Genomic DNA, 6,400 nt, shown 5'->3' with positions numbered 1-6,400 from the left:
CAGTAGGAGGAATTGCTTTAAATCCCTTGCAATCAGCCAGGTGTCCTCAGATAGACAACATAATAGATTAATATGGCAGAAGGAAACTAATTTTTAATTGCTGTGATTTCCCTCTACATAAACACATAACATTTAATTAATCTTCAAAAAATGGTTCATACTCTGATGTCTCCACCTCCACCTACATGCCTTACAGCTTGAAAGCAGCAACAGATATGCCCTTTATGCTTTAAGAAAAATAATGAACTGCACGTTTTCAATAAAAAGTAAAACAGAATTGCAAATATTCAATTATCTACTTCACTTGGATTTTTTGGAAATGTTTTTTTTTTTTTGTCTGTAATTAGTCATTTCCCTTCCAATCTTTATAATTTATGTTCGTCAATTTCATCATAAAAAAACTGCTGTTTTTATTTAATGTGGGCTGCCCTCTGTTGGCCATTAATTTCCTTATTGATGTAGAAATCCGCTTTAAGTGTTTTTCAAAGAGGGGCTAAAATAGTGCTTTGAAGCCTTTCTCTTTGAAGGATCTGTGTTGAATGAAAGTACAAAAAAATGAAAAAAAAAATCAGCAGAAACGTGTCTGCTTTTGTCGCTGTAGAATTCTGAAATGCAAAGTGGATTAAATTAGATGCTGAATGTGGGCATAAATCCTGGTAAACTGTTGACATGCAGGTTTGTAAGCATGCGTTTCTTGGAGAAAAACCAATAAAATTTGCATTGGATACAAGCAAGTGGGCTGGCACAAACACTTCTCAATCACACGCCACAATAAAGGATCTGCTTTAATTAGCTTTGTCATCCCCATTCATGATTTCTGGTCATTTATTTTTGAATTATTAGCTTTTGATGGGCACCTTCTTGTCGCTCTTTGTACATTTCCTAGAATTTCAAGCCTCGGTTGAGGGCTAATTAGCTTGTTTAAATGGTAAATTCTTGCTGTCAGCCTGTGAAGAGGAGAGGCAGTTAGGTCTCTCTGCTACCAAATTAACACCTACTAGATTACATTCATTACAGGCCGGGGCAGGAAGAGAAGCACATCCTGCAGACCCCTGCAGAGCAATGCTGAGTCATAAATCACATGTTCCTGACCGGCGTTCACCTCAAAAAGAGGGTTTGACCTTGTTTTGAAATGCTAACACACCCCGCTGACTAATAACACCATGTCGTGCCTTTGGATTTCGTGAGTCATTAATGAGAGTGGGCCCTTCTACATTTAATTCATTGGCTTTGCAGTTCAACAACCTCTATGAATATATGAAACTAATATAGACGACAGCGGTGGGGCTGAAAAAAAAAAAAAAAAGCCATCGTTATTAAGTTATTGGTGCTGAGATGCAGCTACGTGTGTGGGTAATTCAGAATTGACTAAATGAGTCAGCTGCATAATGACTGAAACATAAGGACGCACACACATTATCTTAGTGGTCAAGGGAAATAAAACCAGACATCAACTGTGCATGATTGCAACGTTTCTGTTTAACATTGATCTGTTGGGAGAAAGAGATGCAGCAAGAGATGGGCATGCATTATAGAGAGAAGAATCTCATTATATGAGATCTTTTAGAACATAAATGGGGGCAAATTTCTGGAAATCAAACAATCTCTTTATTTTCTTGGCTTCCAAAGTTTGAAACAAACTAAGTTCTGACAGCTTCTCTTATGTAATGGTTCAGACTTTGTTCTACACTCAGATAAATATGTCTACTGAATTATCTGCTAGATCAAAGCCTACTGGGAGCTGTAAGACGACATACTGACACATGATTGAATTAAAATAGGCAGTGGAAAAGCCTCTTTTCTTTTCTGCAGATTTGGATATTCAGGCACGTTTTGGAGACTCGGATAACGGATAACAAAATGAAGAATAAATTGCACTTATAAGGCTTAGGTTATAGTGCTAAAAATGTTTCAGGGTTGTACAACTGATGGCATTCGAATTTAATTAAGATTATCTTGTTGAAGTAGCTTTTTTGTGGAATCCACATCACTTTAAAATTGGATTTAAACTGTCATCCTTTTTTGATTATCTGAAATTGATAGTTGATTTCCTTGATTTAAATGTGGAGGGATGGAGCCATTTAGAGACCACCCAAAATTCTGAGGTAACTGCATGCCACAGCAATCACATCCCCACAATCACAAATACTACCCTGGAAAAATATAGCCTACCCATTAAAACTGCAGTTACATAAAGAACTTTGATTTTCATCATTAAACATCACAGTTACTTCATTTGATCACATTCCTCTTTGTTTTCAACCCCCCCAATGAAAAAATACAAATGAGAAAAGTAAAAATTACATTTCTGACAATTCTCCAGTTCATATACAAATTCAATTTTAACAGATTTTTCTTATGATAAATCTAAATTTTATTATGAGAAATTTATCACAATATTATTAAACAGCATGTGCCCACCCCTATTTTAAACACAGCTTAAAACGCAAATGTCTGTCGCCATCTGACCTCTAAATACGGCCATTTACGTGTAAAATATGCATCAACAGGCACTTTGGCTACATTTAGATCAACAGCCATTTAAAACTACTTAGTGATAATAATCTACAACTAAAAATTCCCGTCATTAGCATGTAATAAAAAAAAAAAAATACAGATATTTCTAACATGATATCAATGCGATACACAACAGAATAATTTGAGGATGTAATATTGGTTTTTAACAGAAACAGCCTGACCATAAATCCAGGTACCAAAATTGGCTGGGAAATTTCTAACCTTTTGCTTAATCTGATCAAACATAACTAAAATACATTAAGATTTGAATTACTTATCAGGTCTAAGTTGAGTGTTTTACAGGATTTATGTTAATGTTCTGGCCAGCACTCCATTTGCTGACTGTGTGTGTTCATTCTCATAAAAAAAAGCATTGCCACAAGGCTGCCAAATGTTGGAATCATATTAACTTATCCAGAATAAAGGAACGATTCATTTGGTCAGTATAGTCTGTGTAATTGTGTGCAGGTGATTGTCACCAGGTCTCCTGATGCCGTGAATATGCTAATGTCTTTCTCACATCCGATGGGGTCTCGTTAATTTCTCATTAACATAGATAACGGAGCATACAGACGAATATGACAGGCCTCTGGGATGAACAGGTGTGAGTCTAGTAAAACAAGTTGTAGAAACACCAAAGTATTATTTCCAGTCAATAAAAAAAGATCCAAGTTGTTCATTCTTTGTTGCCTCGTCTCACCTAGGTGCCCAAACCGGGACAAAATCCAGATTCAGGGGTGTGCCAAAGTTCGACATGGTGCAACGTACAAACTTATTGGCTCAATGGCGCGTGACGGCTAAGGTGATTGGATCAACAGTGCGTGAGATCCAGTTCGATTGGGTGAGGTGACCACAAGCTGAAAGGAGGGGACACAGCTGCTTTCCACACTCGCTGCTCCCCGTCTTAGGTTTACTCGCGCACACACACAGACTCAAGCCTTTGGGAGAGCATGTTGTAGCTCCATATGTAGCACCATGCTGTGTTGCCCAAGGGAGATATTACCATTTAGAGTAGAGGGAACGATCCGGCAGTGCTTGACAGAGCCATGGCTCATGTGGTGGCCACACTCGCCCTCTCAGGAAGCGGCTCGTCTCAGCCGCGGCCTGCTGTTGCTCTGTCCAGATGCCAGCACACTATTAGCTAGAGTGCTATCCATCATCAGACCTCTCCACTCTGGACGTAAAATTCATTCGCTCCTTCTGTTTCAAGGCTGAAATGTTTCCAGAACAAGAGAAGAAAATTGTATTTTTTCATAATGCATCAAAAATTATGACATTTTAATATGTATGCATGATGGTTGCTATGAAAACAGCAGTTAGACGCAATCCATGTGGTGTAAAAGTAGCATTAAAACACCAAAATTGTTCTATTTAGGACTTTCATATACATTACATTTACATTAAACTCAAATTGTTGAATTAAAGATTTAGCCCTTTTCATCATGATATAAGAAGCTTTCTCTCAAATATTTCATTACTTTTCTTAAGTAGAAATTTTGGCTATCTACACTTTACTTGAGTAATTGTTTTTTAGACAACTATTTACTTCGACAACTTACATTTTTTTTGCAATTATCTCTAGTTTCTACTCCTTAGAGTTTAAAAATGGACTTGTTAACTTTTTGTTTTTTCATTTAGGCCAATTTCATTATGACCTGATGGTATAAAAACTAAATAAAAACCTTTAAAATAAGTAGTTTGATTCGGACAATTTCTGGGTGGTTGAAATATGTACTGCACCAATTGTTGTTTGCCACATACCAAAATAAATAGTAAATCAAGATTATAAAGTTAAATTTGACACTGTTGCCATTAGTCATAAAACTAATAAAATTCAGTATGAGGAATTTATCATCCAGAATGGTAGAAGAATGTTCCTTTAATGCAGTATAGCATCTTTCTTAACATTTTTTCCTGCATTACTTTTACTTTTATACTTTAGGTAGTATTAAAATGCTACTTTCATAGTTTTAGTTGAGTAAAAAAGCTTAAGTTGATACTCTAACTTCAACAACAATGTTTTAAAATGTAAGATTTATATTTCTACTTATTAAAAAGCATAATAAATTTGATAAACATTGATTTTTAACACCTGTGGTTCAAACATACTGACAAGTCATGAAATTCTGGCCTGATGTTTAACATAACTGGCAGAAACCGCAAACTCCTGCAGCTTTGTTTGGATTTTTTGTAACCCTTTTGCACAGTTACCATCTCATCTTAATCGAAGCTGCAGAACGTGCAAAATCACTTCTCCTATGTGGAAATGCCAGTCTTAGTCTTAAAGCTCAAACAAACAGGAAAGTTAAACAACGAGACAGTGTTACCTGAGGCTTTTGGGCTCATCAGTAAATAATCGATCTCAGGCAACACGCAAAATTATTTTCTGGATCAAGTGAGTAAAGTTATTTCAAGGCTGCAATGGACAAATCAATGTAAAACCCACAATTTCCACAGACAGAAGAAGCATGAGACAGAATCTGTGTATGAATATTTAAAGTCCATACCAGTATATTTGCCTTGGACACATCACCTTACATGTTTTTAATTAAATTTGATAAATACAACAGAAGAATTGTTTTTCACCTTAGTACAGGCGAACAACCTGTAGCTCCTGTTAATCATTGTTTTGTTCAGCTGAATGTGAGGTTGGTTGCAGGCCTTTGTGGATCTTTCACATTATCCAAGTCTGTTTTTTGGGTTTATGAAAAAAATATGAGCTCCACCTCCTAAATACTTTGGGTAACATGTGCTTGAATTGCATGTTTCCCACTGACAACATAGTGACTCGATCCGAAAGCCTAAAATTGCAGCTCCTCCCTGCTGTTCATCGCTTCTGTTCCTTCACCTTTTACAAGGTCAACAGTTAGAGCTCTATCCAGGGTAGGAAAGGAGCTACAGACTGCTACGCTGATTCAGGGCAGTCTTCTGCCATCCGGATGACATTTGTGGGATGGCATGCACATGAATGACGCTGATTAAATTGGGACTACAAAAGACTGGAAAAGAACTACAAAAAAAAGTCACAAATTTAGTGAATGGCTGAAGCTGTCCATTATAAAACCCAAAACATAGAGTACAGTACATATATAAGAACAGTATTGTAGGCAACGGTTACGGATGTAAGGAAGGTCCCTATGCTAACGCAGTGGACACACTTTTGCCTTGTTTTAAATGCTCTTACAGATTTAATGTATTCGGATCTCGTCCTAGTCTTTTATTAGAAATCTTTTTAAAAGAAAAATTCCAATGTTAATAATGCAAAAATAATTGCAAAAAGCTTGGAAAGGAGTAGAAGTTTGCAAAACAGTGATAGTCCCATCAATTACAGTACAATATGATCCAGTTTTGATATTCTAATTTTAGTGCCTAAACATCTACTGTTCTAAAACTTTCAGAATCATCGCTTTGCAACCAAACCTGAATTAAATAAATTCCCAATTAGCTCCACCCAATTAGGCTGAGTGATGAATCAATTCTATTGATTTAATCAAATATTTTCTTTAATGTTAGGAAAATCCTGATTGCATCCAACCAACATTGGCTCATCATTTTTGTTCTCATAACGTATTAACTAGCTTTTGCAAACATTTAGTCTGTTATGTTACTTGTATTGCTATTTTTCACATGGTTATTTGAAAAGCTTGCTTCACAGGTTCAGTTTAGTTGCCTTTTAAATAAAGTTCACCTTCTAGATGGGATGATTGAAATAAAAGCTCATTTTTCAAAGCAGTATATGTCATTTGTCATTTTTATTATGAAATTTAAAATGATTAATCAGATTTGGTAGAAAAACACATAATATTATAGTTTTTAAGGTTATACTGTATCACCCAGCCCTAGTTTCATCTGAAGTTTCTTCATCTGAAAATACTTCAAATTT

This window comes from Cyprinodon variegatus, unplaced genomic scaffold, assembly GCF_000732505.1.
Source record: "Cyprinodon variegatus isolate N-32 unplaced genomic scaffold, C_variegatus-1.0 Scaffold1433, whole genome shotgun sequence".
In the NCBI taxonomy this organism is placed as follows: Eukaryota; Metazoa; Chordata; class Actinopteri; order Cyprinodontiformes; family Cyprinodontidae; genus Cyprinodon; species Cyprinodon variegatus.
This window is presented reverse-complemented; position numbering follows the sequence as displayed.